The 18,854-nt window shown below is 46.5% G+C and overlaps 1 protein-coding gene across 1 annotated transcript in view; it reads right to left on the reverse strand.

Moving 5' to 3' along the window:
* SYNPR (synaptoporin) overlaps positions 1–18,854 on the reverse strand; it is a 167,225-nt gene that overhangs the window by 12,942 nt on the left and 135,429 nt on the right. The gene's annotated exons all lie outside the window — the stretch shown is intronic.

Consider the following 18,854-nt stretch of genomic DNA (forward strand, 5'->3'; position numbering starts at 1 on the left):
GTACCACTGCAAGGACTGCTACATCATTTTGATAAAAACCAACATATAAGGGGGGGGGTGTCAAAGGATTTGTTCGATCAATTAACAATTTTAATTGTTCTGTGACTGAATATCAAAATATAGTTTTATTATACTCAAACTGGCATATCCTTCTATTTCTGCCTTTACAACAGCCCTGTGAGACACCTGGGTTGCCCCAGGGTCCTAGTTTATACTCTAATCACTACCCTGTACTATCTTCAGCATGGGAAGCAAATGCCTTTAAAAATGATGTTGGAATTCATGAGAAGTAATCCTGCAGCAGCTTGATGCTGCCCAAATGGTCGCAGGAAAGGTCAATTCCAGATCTGACCTTGGAAATGCATCCAACCGTCCTTCCCATGCTTGGAACCAGAGCTGAGGCCCGGGTCATTACAAGAGGCAGGAATGGGGAGAATGAGGCCCCACCAGGGTATGACCAGTTTCCCATATAGTTTTCTGTCTCAGTCATGCAAATATTCTTCATCAGAGTTTATTGTCTTCTTCCTGAAAAGGAAAATCTTTCTCAGCATTTGTCTTTGCAGTTTTTCAAAGCAAAGACTATTTTCTAAAGCTACCCAAGGCTACTTACTGTGTTTGAAATAGTGGATTTCAGCAGGGCACAAAAACAGTAAGTGGCGAGTAGCAATGCAGCAAGTTGCTTTTTATGTAGTGTAAATGTAGAGGATGGACAGTGTAAACAGAAAGAATTAAATCCTGTGGGCTTCAGTGAAGCCTGGATCTCTTTATCTTCACAGTTCACTTTGAAGCAGATTAATCCTCATACAGAGGATGCTGCCTCACAAACTTTCACAACCTTGCCTCTTTCCCTGCCAAACAAGGTTCCTGTTATAAATTATGGTTAAATAAGAAATCATGCATATGAAATGTATTTAAATATTACTAGTACAACACCCATGAAATATTACCCATTTGTGAATTATCTGCTCAGCATCTATGGTGGGGGGGGGCGTATTTTATGCTTCATCCTCACAGAGGAAGTGTTAAGAAAGAAGAGAAACCCTCTGCCCCTTCTTTCCCCTCTTTTCTTCAGAATGTAAGAAGAGCTGCACTGGCTCAGACCAAGAGTCCACCTAGAAAACCAGCGGCCCGCAGGAAACCTGTAAATAGGACATGGCTGCAGCACCGAGCTGGCCCAAGAGAAGCCTCATAGGGTGCTCCTCCGCACCACATGCAGCTGCTGACCAGAGTGGGGGCTGCACCTGCAGCAGCAGCAACCGGACGGCTCCTTGCTTCACCGCACCTGAAGACGGCAAGGCAGCTTAGGGAACTGGGGGCAGGCCTGCGCAGCCCAACAGGCCCGTCCTGCAGCTGTTCACGGCTGCCTCATGGTGCCCGCAGCTTGCGGTTGCCATGCCATTCAGCCTAATGGGAGGGCAGCCCTGTGGTGGCAGGAGCTCCCACTCACGCTCCCCGGCACTCTGGAGCCAATGCAGAGCCACGGCGATCGGGCTCCACGGACAGACAGGCAGCTCCTCCTCCTCCGGGCATGCCCTGCCTCCACCCTCAGTTCCCCTGAAGGCAGTCGTGTGTGGAAGCAACCATTCACCCGCCTCATCTGCTGGATCAGGAACTGCAGTCCTCAGTCAGATGGTGTTGCTCGCCTTCGAGGGGCCGCACACTTTGGAGGGGTAATGGAGTGGGCTGATACTAGATCGTTGTTGTTTAGTTGCTAAGTTGGGCCCCCATGGACAACATTCCTCCAGGCTCTCCTGTCCTCCATCATCCCTCGGAGTCCACCCAAGCTCATACCCACTGCCTCAGTGACTCCATCCAGCCACCTCATCCTCTGCCTTCCCCCTTTCCTTTTGCTGTCAATTGTTTTATTTATTTAATTTATTTATTAAAACATTTTATTTATTTTTATTTATTAAAACATTTTTATGCCGCCCCATTCGCCGAAGCCTCGGGGCGGCTTACAACATAGATAAAACAAGTTAAAATCCATATAAAATAATCTTAATTAAAACTCACATTATAAAATAAGCCGCCCTGGCCAGATAAAATTCAATTGTATTTAGCATTTAAAATGTTGCTTAAATAAAAAGGTCTTAGCCTGGCGCCGAAAAACAAATAACGACGGCGCCAGGCGGACCTCTCTGGGGAGCGCATTCCATAACTTAGGCGCCACCGCTGAGAAAGCCCTTCTCCGAGTAACCACCCTCCTAATTTCTCTCACGGAGGGCTCCCGGAGAAGGGCCTCTCCCGCCGATCTCAGGGGGCGACTGGGCAAATATGGATGTAAGCGCTCCTTCAGGTAACCAGGACCCAAGCCGTTTAGGGCTTTATAGGTCATTACCAACACCTTGAATTGGGCCCGGACTTCAATGGGGAGCCAGTGAAGCTGACGGAGAACTGGCGTCATGTGAACATAACGTCCAGTCCCCGTCAGCAGCCTGGCAGCTCTATTCTGAACCAATTGAAGTATCCGGACCGTCTTCAAGGGTAGCCCCACGTAGAGCGCGTTACAGAAGTCAAGACGGGAAGTCACCAGCGCATGAGTCACTGTTGCAAGGCAGTCGTACTCCAGGTAGGGGCGCAGCTGATGAATCAGCCGAAGCTGGAGGAAAGCGCTCCTCGCCGCTGTTGTCACCTGAGCTTCAAGTGAAAGCTCTGGGTCGAGGAGCACTCCCAAGCTGCGGACCTTGTCCCTAGGAGGGAGTGCAACCCCATTCAGGACAAGGTTCAGGTCACCTTCTCTGAAGCCCGAACCGCCAACCAACAGGACCTCCGTCTTGTCTGGATTGAGCTTCAGTTTATTTTTATGCCGCCCCATTCGCCGAAGCCTCGGGGCGGCTTACAACAATAAATAAAATTATAATATAAATTACAATAAATATAAACATTAAAAATCCAAAAATACAATATAAAATAAGCCGCCCTGGCCAGATAAGATCAAGTAATACTAACAGTTAAAATGCCGCTTAAATAAAAAGGTCTTCGCCTGGCGCCGAAAAACAAATAATGACGGCACCAGGCGGACCTCTCAGGGGAGCGCATTCCATAGATTGGGCGCCACCACAGAGAAAGCCCTCCTCTAAGTAACCACCCTTCTAATTTCTTTCACGGAGGGTTCCCGGAGAAGGGCCTCTCCCGCAGATCTCAGGGGGCGGCCGGGCATATATGATGTTCCCAGCATCAGGGACTTCTCCAGGGAGTCCTTCCTTCTCATTAGGTGGCCAAAGGTACACATGGACACACACACACACATGCACACATTCCAAGCCTTGGTTAGCTTTAGAGAGCAGTCTCTGCTCTGAAAAACTGAAAAGACAGATGTGAAGAGAGATTTTCCTCTTCATTAAGAAGACAATAAACCCTGATGAAGAGTATTTGCATAAGTGACATTGAAAACCATAAAGGCAATTTGGAAAACTGTGTTCAGAAACATCCTTACCCTTATAAGTTCTATCTTGTGCTCAGATAGTTTACTAATGAGTGTGTGTGTGTGTGTGTGCATGTGCATGCGATGAGATGGATGTAAACACTACCCTAGAAAAACCGATTTCTGTGCCACAATAAAAGGGTGTGCACAAAAGGCTTGATTCCAACCCCAGCCCTGGTATCGAACACCATGGCTATTTTCCCAGACTGCATCCCCACGGATACATCTGCCTGGACGTCAGGTGGTGTTCATCAGGCTCTTTTACCTGGGGACTTTGCACTGGTGAGCTCAAGCATGGCGAACGGGTGCTGCTCCTGACTGGCACCCTGAATCACTTGTCCGGGCACGAGTCGAAGGGGCAACAGAGCCACTTATTTAAGGCTTCGGTTGAAGGCTCGCCACTCCTTTGAGTCTGAGGGCATCTTTTTGAGTGCACCTGCACATTACGTTGTGGGCACATAGCTTGGTATCTGAGGCTCACTGGGCTTTCCAGGTACCTGCTGTACTTTTTTACAGTTGACTCCTTTTAAAGTTACGAACACATTTGCACGCTTCTTACATGTTTGCTTTAAAAAAAAAACCCTATTTCATCTTTTGGACTTCTAGATAATTGTCTGAGAAATGTATTTAATGAGCTGGAAGCAGGGGGGTGGAGGGTGCTGCAGCCGCAGCAGTTCTGGCTGCAGAGTGTTATGTCCCAGGCCAAGACCAAGACCGAGGGAGGGGGGTCATTCACATCTGCCTTGCCTTCCAGCCCTTCTCTCAGCCACAGTGGCCCCAAATTGTCAGCTCACCTGCAGACCTGGTGCTGCCGTTATGTGAACCCCAAATCTCCTTTGATACAGCATTTCTCTTCTCTGATCTCCGCAGGGATGAAGAGGCTGAGCCAGCTGGTATTTCTGAGATCTGCGTGGATGAGCTGGGAGATCGGCATGCTTCTCCGCTGTGTCCACGTGGGTTGTTGGGGTGGCGGCAGCACAGGCCCACGGGTTGGGGAGAACGGATGCGCGCGTGGCTGTGCGCACTGGAGGGGAACTGGCACTCCCGGTATGTGGGCCGTGCCTGTGTAGTGATGAAGCCAGCATACTCTGCAAGTGGTCAGAGCCTTGCATCTTCTCACTCCTTCCTTAGCATTTCCCAGGATTGAGTTTAGTGCAACTGAAAACATTTGGCCTTTGAGCCCGGGGGGCCTACCAGTTGGAAAGCTTTGTAAGAGGACAGATACAGATGCTGTCATTAAAGCAACAGCTGCCTCCAGCATGGTGACGAGCCTTCACCACATCTGCTCAAGCCGGCCATTTGGCTGGGCCACCTGCCTTCCCGGCGACTCCAGCTTGCTCTTTTCTTCTCCCCCGGCTCTGCCAGGAACTGGCATCTGGGGCTGCTCCAGAAGTTGCAGTGATATGTTTAGCACCATGTGCAGCTTGGTCCTCAGGCTGCAACCCTAAACACTAATTACTAGAGAGTAAACATCACCAGAAACAGTGGGATGCACATCTGAGTGAACAGGCACAGCATTGCACTGCTCATCACAGTATCTTCCATCACTCACTTTCTAGTTTTGAATCGCCAGGCAGGATGTAGCTTATGCCTCATCCATGCTGCCCTGAATACTTCAGAACCTGGAATGGCAGGAGCGTGAGTGTAATCTGGCAGTATTCATAGCAGTGATGAACTATTCTTTGCAGTTCCTCACTCCTCCATTACCATCTTGGTCTATCGTAGTATCAGGTGTATTCTCTTCCCGCTGGCAGGCTTCTTCAACAGGGAGTCAAGCTGTGTTAGCAGACAGATTCTTCCTGCTTGGTACACATCCTAATTATCCATGCCTTCTGAAATCAAAAGCCTCTTATTATTAGAAGGCAGAGCATGAATTGGCAAAAATTGGATGGCATGCAATGCTCAAGGTTGCATTTTGTACCAGCACGAATGTACTCCTGTTTCTTTTTAAACACATTAGGAATGATTAAGCCTGCATTCATGACAGGAAGGGAAGATGGGCTGGCTCAGGACGTTGAAAAAAGGGGGCGAGATCGGCATGGTTCTCAGCAGCAAACTGCTCTGCTAACAGCAGGTAACTCCTGGCAGATGTTGGCGCTCTGCACTGTGCTGTTGTTTTGGTTAAGCTGAACGAGACAAATGTTAGTTTTGGGTAGCAAACTTTTCCACATGTGGCAGGTTGGATGGATTCTGGCCAATTAGGCTGGCCCAAGACTGACTCTCAGCAGTGAGCTCTTCCTGACCTGCTATGCGTGTTACAGGGGGAATTTTTTAAGGTCCCTACTCTGCTATTATCATAGTCATCAAAAGTAATGACTTGCCAGCTTGTGGGAGGATGTCTAAGCAATGACTGCTCCTGCCTCTGAAGCTGAAAAAGATCCAGTAAGATCTGTACACCAACTTGCTTTTGAGTATGAGGAAAATTTTCTTTCCTCAGAGTGATGTATTTCTTTTGTTCTGTTTATTTATTTATTGTTTCATTTATATGCCGCCTACTTCTTTAGTCTCAAGACGGCCTAAGGATGCGATGCGATGGACTGCTGTTGTGAGTTAGATGCCTCTGAGTTCTTCCAGGTTTACAGTGCTGGGCTGCTGCTGTCATGGTGGAAGGAGTGAAGCTTTGCAAGCCTTTTCCCTCCCTCCCTGAGCCTGTCTAGAGCAGACACACTGGTGGGACTGGAGGGGCCATGGGGATCCTCGTGTCCTGCCCTCTTCTTCTCCCATCCCCATCCACTGGAACACCCCCTTACAGACCTCTGCAAGGCTGCTTCTGCGACCTTGGGAAGTGGTCGGCATGGCTCTTTGTTTCCACAGTAGCTGCAGGTGGGCAGGAAAGGGAGCAAGACTTTTGATGTCCTCGCAGTGTTGGCAGCCTTGCAGGGGGATCCAAAGAATTCTAGGGTCCCTGAGGTCCCCTCCAGAGACCACAGGATTGCTCTCCAAAACATTTTTCAGCTGTCTTTCATCCTTGCAGGTACCAGAATGGGGTACCAAATATAAATCAAAATTATGCATACGACTAAAATCATATGCAGCTTTATAGGCACAAATGCGACAAGCAGGAAATGGCAACACATGAAACGGGTCACACTCTTGACCTGGTGTTTTTGACTGGGCAGGAAGATGGGATCTGAAGGTGGAAGGCTTAACATTGACGCTTTTGTCTTGGTCAGATCACTTCCTGGTGCGATTTAGACTTTCAACCTTTCTCCCCCTTGGCAAAGGAGGGGGAAACATTTGATTGGTCCAGCCCAGAATCTAATGGATCCGGATAGTTTCAAGAGAATTCTGGGGGATTTTCCAGCTGATATGGCTGGTGCTTCTGTTGAAGTCCAGGTGGAATGCAGAAGTGATCCAGGGAGCTGACATGATTGCCTCTGAGCATCCTCTTTCCCTATGCAGAGCCCACTCAGCCCCATGGTGTACTGCCAAATTGCAGTGAAGCAGATGGGGAGATGGCTAGAAAGCCGGTGGAGGAAAACCCGTGCTGAATCTGACCAAACATGGTTAAGGCTCATTAGTGAACCTATTCTTTGGCAGTGAATGAAGAAACTTCTGTTCTGCCAGCATTGTGTCCTTGGGGTGCCACCCAGGAGAGCTGTTTCAAATGGTTCAGGGTTTATTACACATCGGCCCAAAAGCTGATCAAGAGTAACCTTTGGTGACCCACTGTGACAAGTTTGCTCAGCCCTTTGAGGATAAAATCGCCCATTAAATGTGGAGTCCAATCCATAAAACTGGCATGGATTGGATTCCACATTTAATATGTACCCCATAGCAGAGGTATCCACTGCACCTTTTAGTCCTATTTTATTGGGTAAGTTTCAGTTGTTGAGGCCTGAGAGTGTGGGCAAGATACTTTGAGCTGTTTGGCTGACCACCCCTCCGTTCGACTCTTGCCCTTCATGGCTGATCATCCAAGCCAAGGGGGTGAATGCTTAAATCCAGGACACTGTAAAGGCCTGCAAATATAAAGATAGCCAGTCTGGCTTCAGGCTTCACTTCCAGCTTGGATTTGGTACAGAAACAGCCATGGTCTCCCTGTGGGTGACCTGTGCCAGGAGAAAGACAGGGGAGTGCCTCCCTGTTGCTTCTCCTGGACCTCTCAGCGGCTTTCAGTACCACTGAGCATGATATCCTTCTGCACAGGCTGGCAGGGTTGAGAGTTGGAGGCACTGCTATGCAGCGGTTCTGCTCCTGCTTGGCTGGCCGATTCCTGAAGGTGGAGCTGGGGGAGTGTGGATCTGCTCCATGGGTATTAAGCCATGGAATATGGCAGGGCTCCACATCGCCCCCATGCTGATGACACTCAGCTCGACCTTGTCTTTTAATCTGACCTAGGTGTGGCTGTGGCTGTGCTGAACCAGTGTCTGGACAAGGTGATGGACTTGATGAGGGCTAACAAATTGAAGCTTAATCCAGGCAAGACTGAGCTGCTGTTGGTAGGTGAGTCTGCCCTGGATAATATCTGTCCTGTCCTGGATGCAGCTGCATTCGCCCTAAGGGACGGAGTTTGTCGCTTAAGGGTGATTCTGGACCGGAACTGTCCCTGGAATACCAGGTGAGCTCTGTGGCCAGGAGTGCCTTTTATCAGCTTCGTCTGATTTATCAATTTTGCATCTGTCAGGACCTGGCAACAGAGACCCACCCTGTGGTAGCCTCCAGTTTGGGCTACTGTGATGCGCTTTACATGAGGCTGCCCTTAAAACAGTTCAGAAATTGCAGTTGGTTCAAAATAGGGCAGTTTGCCTCTTGACAAGAACGATGAGGCATGAGCATGCTGCACTGGTCTCTCTGCATCTGCACTGGCTGCCAATTGAAGTCTGGGCCTGGTTTAAGGTGCTTACCATGACACAGAAAGCCCTGTACACTTTAGGTCCTGGATAGTGGATGGACCGTCTTCTCCAGTACATGCTCGCTTGGACCCTAAGGTCATTGTCAGAGGTCCTTCTTTGGGAGCCACCTGTAAAGGATTGTAGGAAGGTGGCTACTAGGAGAAGGGCCTTTTTGGCTCTGGCACTCGGTTGTGGAACCAGCTTCCCAGAGAGGTGTGCCTGGTGCCAAATCTTTTTATTTTCTCAGCATTTTAATTATTGAAAATGTATATCATATTTTATTTTTGTGGCACTGTGGATTAATTATTTTATTTCTTTATTATTGGTATTGGTTTCATATTCTGTTACTGCTACTGGTTATATATTTTGTTTTTATTGATCACAAGAGTAAATTGTTTTTGGTTTCATCCTATTATGGTGTTGGGTTTTGTTTTAGATTTTAAATGCTGTAAACCATCCAGAAAGCTGATTGGCTGTAGCCATAGTATAGAAATGGTTTAATTAAATACATAATTAGATAAAAACAAGATTATTACTGGCACAGTAATGAAGGGCAAGGACTGATTCATTGCCATCAGTTCAAATAACCAGTTACTAAAACAGATAAAGTAGCGCCAGCTGCATTCTAATGATGTTCACAAAACATCACAGAAGCCAGGGCCAGTTATCCCACAGTTTCCAGAATACACTGTGCTTCAAGAAGTTTGCAGCAAGCAAGCATGAGAGTCCTCACCATAAAACACAACAATTAGTAATGCCATAATTATAATTTCATTATTAGTTGGGATGCAGAACCTGTAGAGTCCAAATTCCATCAACCCCAGCCAACATAGCCAATGGATGTAGTGATGGGAGTGTTTTGTGACTTGCCGTGTTTTGTGACATGTGTTTTGTGACTTGCTGTGAACTGCCCAGGGAACTTTAGCTAGTGAGCAGTGTGGAAATGAAATCCGGCAGCACCCGCAGCCGCAGCAGCAGTGGAAGCGACTTTGGGGCCCCCACGTTCTGCATCCCTGTTCGAGAAGCAAGATGCTCTGCCTGAGAAGGTTAAGCGTGATTTCTAAAGTGTTGTTTCATCTCTTTCTCTTTCAGCTTAGCAGTTGCTGCTTTCAAGCATGACTCCCATGGTACTTGAAGAAAGCGAATGGGGAGTTATGTTGCAGCTCCATATACTCCCCCCTGTTCATATCTCTCTGATGGCTGAAGAAAATTTGAGAGAAAAATCAGAAACAATATGTGCAGTTCTTCTCATCTCAATGCAGACATGGAAAAGTAAAAGCTGAATCTGGGCTGTCTAACAGCAACAAGCACTGGAAATGCACAGCTAAGCACTGCAGAAAAGCACAACGAGCAGCGCCTAGACTCAGGCTCACAAGGAAAGCGCATAAAATCATGACGTGCGAGGAAGGAGTTATTGTTCCCAAATACATGAATGTTAGTAAAGCCATCAATTGCTAAACACCGGCTGTAAGAGCAACAGAAAGCTGTTTATCCTGTGAAGTTTATTGGCACATGAGGTGGTGGCAAGCATTGACGACGGCCTCAGAAAAGAATCTGGGAACAAACTACAAGGAAGAAACAGCTGCATTCTTGTGCTGTTCTGTGAGCGTCTCCATGGATTCTGGTGCGCTGCTCTTGCAAGGTTGCAGCCCGACACACATTTACCTGGGAATGCGGTAGAACCTACTTCTGAATAGACATGCTCAGAGACCGTAAGGCACAGAACCTCGGTTCCTACTATCCCTGCAGCCCATTGTTGTGATTTGAGCCCCAGGGGTGTAGTGGAGGGGGCCCTTGGGAGGTTGGAGTGCCCCCACTTATTTTGGAGGGGCCTTCAGGGGGCACTGTCCCCCCCCCCCACCACCACCCAAGAGGCTTAATTTTGCATGTTCATGGCTGACAGTGGCCACTGTGTCCAAGTCCTGAATATAATGGGTTAAGAACAGGGGTGGGGTTTTTTTTGACAGATCGCAAGAATTCCTGGGAACAGCCTACCTGAAGAGGTCTGCCAGGTGTGCACATGTGTTTGCTGTGATACATTCCCTCATGGTCATTCCCTGTATTTCACATTTTTAGTTAGTAAGCCTGTGGGCAGGAATTGCCTGATTAATTCAACATAATCCACTCCAGGAGCCTTCTGGCTGGACAGCAGGGTATGAATGAAAATTTAAAAATCATTTATTCACAATAAATGAGATAGTAAGAAATAACTTCTAGGAGCTGTCACAGTTTCGCCTGAAAAAAAGATACCCTCATCTTGCTTCTATTGCTCAACAGAAATTCAAACCAACTGACAAAGCTAATTTTTATTGTATAATCATCGGTTGCATAATCTTGGAAATAGGGGTGACTTGGGTGGGGGCGTGTCTTGGGTGGGTGTGAGGCTTTGAGCTGTGGCTCTGACTCTTATGAAGGGACCCACCCTCCCCACTTCTAAATTTGCCATTATACTATGCCTGCGCCCCACAGCCCGGTGGCCTCCTGCATCATATGAACACAGTAAATGTGGCTTAATAGGCCACACTGGCTTGGTAACCAAATGATGATTGTGCGAAGTGGACCAGAGCCAAGCTGGAACTGCTCCAAGATGGAACTGCTCCAATCTAGCAAGCCAGAAGCGCAATTCTTACTGAGGTGGCAAAGATGGGTTGAGTTATACTACTTGAGATGGAAGGGGGCACTTGGCCCTGGATGCTCCTCCACACAAAAATATTCCCCGGACACACCTCAAGCCAGCATGCAGTGCTACGTGGTAGGATTTGGAGGAGGCATGGTGGAGCCCTGAATGTACATGAAGCAAATCCCTTCTGCACCCTGAACTGACAAGCACAGCGTCCCTACGGCACAGAGAACTAGGCCAGAATCAAAAAATCCAGCCAACGAAATAATATGAGATCGTTCTTCCTGGTCTTAACCATTTCAGATGGAATATTGCAAGTGTGAATGCTTGCACACCGAAAACCAGCATGTCAAGGGAGAAAGGTTGCAATGGTGCATTACCCTGAAAAGAGTATTCCATAGCCAAGTGGTAGTGAGTGACCCCTAAGAGAGGGGAGGGTACTGTGGACTTAAGGGATACAGGGGATTAGTGGAAAGGATACAGTGGAAAGGATTAGGAAGATCTGCAAGGGTTCTGAGTTCCATATCAGCACCAGCTGAGAACAGTATTGCTGCCAAAAAGTTGCACAGTTATCCTAGGCATACAGTCCATGTAGGAATATCTCTTTTAAAAGCTCTCCATTTCCCATCCCTTCCTGACATGATCAGTGGGTTGCAGCAGTCTAACTGTCCCTTAACTAAGTTTATGATCAGGAATCCACAATCTTCTCAAAGTTCAAAGGCTTGCAGGATTCTAAAGAATGGAAAAGGAACCATTTCAGGAAGCCTGGGAAATGTTGGGCCATTGATAAGTTCCAGTGCAGTGTTTTCTATTAATGGAAAACAGTTTCTCAGCAGGCTTAGAGGAGCTGATTTATAACATACAGCCTCATAGCCTCCTGCTTGAAAAGTTCTGTCAATTTTTTGAGCTGGAAAGAAACATCAGTCAGGAATGTCGATTGAATAATCATTTACATACACAATCCATCATTGTGCTGAGTTCAGAACTAAATGAATTTCTTCCAAACACTGGAGAAATGTATTTTAGGTAACCCACCCAGAACCAATATTCTGAAGGGAGATTACTTACATCCTCTGGGATGGGCACAGTGTTCATCTCAGCTCGGAATGAGCTGGGTCTCTCTAGGCCTCTGTTGAGAACTCTTGGGGGAAAACCGCCATTTGTCTAAGAGTACTTCAAAACTGGAGAAGAGCACTCAGAGGGAACATCTACTCCACAAAAAGAGGGCATTTTATGTTCTTATTTCAATCCATTTATTGGATTTAGCTTTTGTTATTATATCCAGAAGCCCATAATTTCTTTGTGCAGTTTTTAGTAGGAAACAACGATATGTTTTTCACTCTTCCCCTCTCCATCAATTACGCACGCCATGCTGTTGTCTTGCCCTGGCCCTTGGGACAGAGGATTGTTATACAAAAGGTAAAATGTTACGGGGTCTTCTGGTGTGTGAAAACACTACAATGCAGGCTAACCTGAAGTACCACCAAGCTAATACTTGGGGGCTGAATTGGGGGGGGGGGTGCAAAATGTCCTTCAACCCTGCCCCCCTCCAGACAAGCCTCCCTGAAATTAATTCTTCTGCGACCAGCCATTAACTTCTCAGCCACAGAAAAGGAAAGGCTGAAGCATGGCACAGACCCAAGGGAAATCCCCTTTTCCAGGCAATGCTTCCCAGCAAATGTGCACAGGAGAGGAGGAAGACATCTCCATGTTAATTAGGCAGGGAACACGGGGATGCCCGCTCTGACCCCTGGCCCAAGGAGAGACCTTCCATATTTGTGTGCCCCATCCTCCTAAAACACTAACAAGAGGGAGATCCAGCTGCAAAGTAAGGGTGGAATTGGAGGAGTGTGGTTTCAGCCCTAATAACATCTTGATTCCAGGGATCAGCATTAAATGGAGCACCTTGAACAAACGCCTTCATTTTTGCCTGTCTCAAAAAGAGCCCCGAGCCTTGAGCTTTCTTTCTGTTATTAGGTCACATTAAATATGAAAGGGGAATTGAGCCGATGAAAATGTCACAGGGAGAGTTTTGTGCACCCTGAAGGCTACTAGTGCACTGCAGGGCACAACATTAATCCCTTTGCTTGTTTCATTTCCACCCTGAACTAGAACAGTTTAAAAAAGAAACACAATGAAATAGGCCTGCTTAAGCACATTTATTCACAAAAAAACCCCATATTGTGTAGAAAAAGGCACTGCCGGGATCATGATGTGGCGCTGAATTGTGGAAGATGATCATAAAAGCCTTGACCTATTCCTCACTGGCCATCCTGGTGGGACAGTTTTTATAATTAGTCAGCAGAGCTTCAGATCTCCAGCTGCAGATGCATTATTGAACACAGATGCAGATTGCCGGGGAGGCGGAACCCAGTAGACAAAATTTAGGGCTGGCAGAGTTGTTGGGAGTGATGGAAAGGATGCTTGCATCCCAGTCCAGATGCCTCACCAGAACAGACCAGTGTGGCTCAGTGGATGGAGTTACAGGTCAGGGTTTGGGGTTCAGAGCCATAGTGCTTAGAAGATTTTGACAGAGTGAAACATCTTCGCACTCTGGAGTCTGGTCTGATTTAAAGAAATCTTACCAAATTACTCATAACTTGGTAGGTTAATTAGGTTCGAATAAAGGTGCATCTGGATGAGAACAATAGTTCTGAAGTGAGAAGCACACGTCCTTTTTTAGGGGAACTGCATACAGAGCTTGCAAAAGGCATTGTGTGAGTCATTCTTGTGGTGCAGCAGGGACTGCCTCTTAACCCACAGATGATGAAGATTCTGCTTAATTAATCCATTTAATTAATTGAGGGCACTTTTTAGTCTGTTTAAACAATTAACGGAGAAATCCAATATGTGTCTACTCAGAAGTAATTTTTATTCAGTTCAAGGGGGCTTGCTTCCATGTAAGGGGGAGTAATTAGTCCAATTACACTTCGACTAAAAGAGACCTACCTCCTTCCAGGCTTATTCTGAGGATATGAAAGATACGGATGGCAAAGCGTTTGATGTGCTATGGAAATGTATTTGGAACATGGGGGAGAAAATAGCACTCCATTTTCCTTCTTTCACCTCATTTTCAGTCCAGTGCCTTAGGAAGGAGTGGGGGATAGGCATGTCCTGAGCGGAGCTGGCTGGAGCCGGGGGTCAGACTAGATGGCCCAGGAGACCCCTTCTGACTCGCTCTGTTTCTGTATGTTGGACAGGCTTCCTCATGCTGCCTTCTCTGCCTCTCTTAAATGCAACTCTTAAGTTGGTGGGCTGAGAAAGGGCAATGCACCACCCTGCTTTGCCTTCCCTAAGCCAGGTGATGCCTCCTGCCCTTCTTGTGACGTCGCCAGGCGTGTCTTGGGTAGCCCGTGCGTGTCCTGGCCCATGTTCCTCCTGTACAGAATGCTAAACAGATAACTAAACTTATTTAGATTGCTGATAAAAAAATGGTTGCTGGGTGTTTGGCGTATCAGCTAAACACATTATACTGCTTTATGTCCTTGGTGCAGAATTTTTATAATGAATTTTGGGACTGATGGTGCCCAGCAATTCCAGTGTTCATTTGGCCCAGCTTTGTTTCTTGCTACATGAAAAAGGGAGGAGGAGCAATGCCCACGATCTGGCAAGAGTCCAGTGGTTTCCAGGGGAGGCTTTGCTTTGACATTGACAAGACAAGGTACCCAGGAACAGCAGGATGCCTCTGGAGCCAGGTTTTGATGTGGCACTGATTTCATTGCCAAGAAGAAATGCCAATGAAATCCATCAAAGGGCGGAGAGGAGGAAAGAGCCGGGCCCCGCCATTTGCTTCAGACCATAGTGCAATCCAAGGGCTCTCCTGATCTGCCCCCGACATGCCCCTGGAGTGCTTATGAGCTGTAGGAATGCAGCCTGAAAACCCACCCCCTGCGATCATGGTAACGGGTAACGTGCCGGACTTAAATCAGAGTCAGGTATTCAGCAACAAAGCTCACCATTTGGTCTCTGGTCACCACTCCCTTTCCGGCTAACAGATCCTGCAGGGCTGCCATGAGGAGGCACAGAGCCACACGGCAGCCCGAGTTTCTCAAAAGAAGGGCAGAAGACGAGGTCACAAACTATTCTAGTATCTTGTTTGCTGTCTCTCTTGGAACGTGGTCGCGTGCCTGTCCAGAGTTCTTATCCAGTATATCCCTCTGCAAAACTCTTGGATGAAATATGCTTCCGGAAGACAATCTTCTCTCAGAAATAAAGATGTGATTTATACATTTATACCTTTATCTCCTGTTTTAAAAATGTTTTTAGTGAGGTATGATATTAAATCATTCTTTTATAACCACATCCTTTAACCAAAGGGTTCGTCATGTTACACTTTAATTCAGCCGCAGTTTGTTTATAACATGTCCCCGAATGCCCATGGGAAGGAACGACATGTTGTTGCCATGTTTTTAAGCCAAGGCAGATACACTCCTTTGTATAAAGCACAAAGCACACTTCTGACACAAACACGCAGCTGCTTCTAGAACGGAATCATACTGGTAGATCCAGGTCCTTTCAACCATCGCGTTCCCCACCCCCACTCCTGTTGCTTCAGCGCAGCTGCTGACAGTCATGACAGCTACAAGCGCAGGAGTCTCTGTGTGGCATCTTTTGTTTCAGGTTCGCCCCCTCACCTCTTCCACTGGCAACCAGTAATCATAAATCAGAGGCAGCCTAGTGGAGAAATGCTGTTTGAAAACAGATTTGTTCAGTCCTGGCTGCAGCAAGGGAAAAGTGTGCGCATCTCTTCTGCACATGGAGAAGCTCACCTGTCTCTTAAAACAGCTGTTCTGGGTGGCTGGCACTGCTACCCCCATGGATACGGAGCCCTGTTTATTGTGGCCCTGTGATGCATCCAATCTTGGCAAGGATAATATATTTGAATCATTATGTGTGCGCACGTGCCTACACACACACAGTTGCAAAGTCACAATAAGCTTTGAATAATGCCTTAGCAGGATTGCAGAGAAACAAACAAGCTATCAAAATGCAAAATAGTGATTTTACCCAAATCAAGTTAAAACTAATAAATTATGGGACAAAGACAGGCCTTGAAATGACTGGCTGTAATGGACTCGTCCAGTATATTGCAATGAGATGTTGCTGCTGGCTTACTGCTCAAAAGCTGTGGAATGACGGGGAACATTCCAAATGTGCAGAAGTACAGCAGAGATATAAAAAAGTGAATAGGAGGAACCAGTGTTGGGGACTCAAGTCGTGTCTGACTCAAGTCGTGTTAGCAACTCGACTTGGATTGACTCAGGAGCAACGAGCGAGTGACTCAACGTGACTCAAGATTCCTACCGTTTTTGTGACCGAGTTGCTCCTGGGCTTACTGCCTGCATCTGATGTGCGGCAGGCTATCCAGGGGTGATCTTGGTGGAAGGCATCTGTGACCGGCTGGAGGAAGGCACGGACCCAGCAGAGGTGGTGAGAGGGAGGGTTTCAAGGGGGCATCGGCAGGATAGGGAAGAGGGGGTTGCAATGGGGGGGGGGGGGAGGGAGGCTTCAGCAGATGGAAGCATTGGGGGTCACAACTCTCCCAGCAGCCTCACCCCCCCGCACCCTTTCTGTTAAAGTGGGCTCTTGAGACTTGACTTGAAAATTTCTTCCCATGACTTGAGACTCAACTTGGACTTGAAAGTGAAGACTTGAGACTTGACTCAAGACTAGGAGGAGCACATCGCTGGAACTCGCCAGAAAAGGGGACATGCAGCAGCGCTGAACTCTTGGTCAGCTGTTGGACTAGGCATGCATGATGCGTATGTGAAAGTTAATATACTTTTTATTTCTGAGTTGCCTGTCAGTTATAAAATCAGCATTGTATGTGTGAACTAGGAATCATGGTTTAAAACAAACTCTACTCAATTGCTAAACCAGCTAATTATAAATTATATATTGGTATACATTAATGCAACATATATATGGGTATTTTCAATACATTTCTAGTAGAAAGTTTTCCTTTCTGCCACAACATTTCTTCTGTAAAGAAAGCTTGTGAAAACAACCTGTTTGGAAGGGAATTACATTATCTATTGTCATAACTCAATTTTCTGAGCCTCCTTCATGAATACTAAAAAAAGGAAAGATGAAAGGCTGATGAACAACAAAGTTAACCAAAAATATAAAAAATATAAAAAATTTCTAACACTTGTAATAAAAGCCAGTACAAGTCTGTTGTGTATGAGTATGTCAGAGTTATTACAAAAATTAAGAACAATTCATTATTTTTCCAGCTGTTTGGATCTATTTACTGAACATCATTACTATCAATACAAGCACAAATGGAATTCACAAGCAAAACAGCAAATGGTTTCTGATGGGAATGGCCATTCCACAGACAAATAGTGGTGCCATCTTTAAAAAAAAGGTGGCTTTAATATACTAAGTACAAAAACACTTAGGTGTCTAGGAATGCCACTTTTAGATGCTTTTTAGAGGTGGCAGTTTAGAAGGGGAGCAAGAGAGCAGATAATCATCCAGATTACTCTCTTTACACTCCCAATTTCCTATTGCTTGTGAAAACATGGATTGGGTACAGACAATTCAATAACCCACAATCAAGGGCTGAATATGGGTTGAGTGACAGCTGTGGATGAATTTGGGGTTGTTGTTCAAGCATGGGTTGTGTTGGCTGAACCCAGCCAAGATAACAAAGAATGGAGAACAACCCACAGTTCACAATCCAGCAGCAAACCACGGGTTCATGGATTCTTTGTGTTTAACAAGTCGCAGCTCTTCAGTGCAGCTTGCCTCAAATCACGCAATAACCCCCACTTCAACAGCAGCACCTGGTTCAGCAACAACCCATGCTCAGCTCATACTCAACCTCTGAAGTGGGTTGCTGTGTTGTTGTCTCGGTCTAGCCATCTGTCTTATTAAGAGTAGCTTTGCAGTTTTTATACTATTTTGTTGTTAAATTTTAACATTGCAAAGGATACAAAAAGGCTTACAAAATACATCAACAGCTTCATTAGTTTAGAGAAGGTGTTTTATGCAAGTTCATCTCAGACTTCACAAAACGTTTTGAAAGCTAGTGTTTTTAAAAATGCACCTTGAGAGTGAAGGCAGACATAGATTGCTTGACACTAGTGCTGTGTGTGTGAGTACAAATGAAGCCACAACGACTGTCAGGCTCAAGCATTTGAGGGTGGGAGGGGATCAGAGGAAGTGCTCTCCCCCATCCCTCCCCCTCTTAACCAATACATGGGTGTGGAGATGCCAGAAGGCAAACATGGGGAGAGGGGGGTCTAGTGTTCCCCTCTTGGCGCATAGTTATCCTGACTTGAATTGAGACTATGCACAGTGTCTCAGACTTCCCAGGACAGCATCCCCCTTGGATGGGCCATCACTGATTCATCACTTTTTTTCCAGTTTGTTTTTTAGGCATTACCCACATGCACAAATATTTCTGTAATTTTCTGGTTGCTAGTTTGGAACTGCACATTTATGGATGACCATTATGAAAAGTCTTGTCTGTTCAATCTTGCGGTAAGTACCTGCCATCCATATGTACTAGACATGGACCAGGGCCAAACTGGACTGCAAACAGCTTATTCTGTAATTCTGTTTTTCACCTAGCAGCAGCCAAAGGGTGAGCTACCAAGTGAAAAGCAAAGCTATGGGAAGATCTTTCCATGCAAAAGGGAGGCAATGAGTGCATCGGCCTCTTTGCAGTGAGAACCTCTGGTTTTTACAATGTGAACTTGACAGTTCTCAGAGTCCTCTACCTTTTCCACCCTTTGCTGAGATTGTAGGTGCTCAGGAAAGGGGAGCAGTACATTGCCCCATTTACAGGAGCACAGAAGCTCGACAACCTTGCAGAGAAATGGTTTCTTTTAAAGCAATGGTTTTCACTGGGTGGGCTGCCACGTCCTGCCTAATGCCCCCTCCCCACCACTCCCTATCACCACCTTAGTTTCTGATTTCCTCTCAGTAGTCTTTTCCTCATTTTTAATAACAACTTAGTGCTAAT

The sequence above is a fragment of the Varanus komodoensis genome, unplaced genomic scaffold (assembly GCF_004798865.1).
Source record: "Varanus komodoensis strain SLA01 unplaced genomic scaffold, ASM479886v1 scaffold6_4, whole genome shotgun sequence".
Classification (NCBI taxonomy): Eukaryota; Metazoa; Chordata; class Lepidosauria; order Squamata; family Varanidae; genus Varanus; species Varanus komodoensis.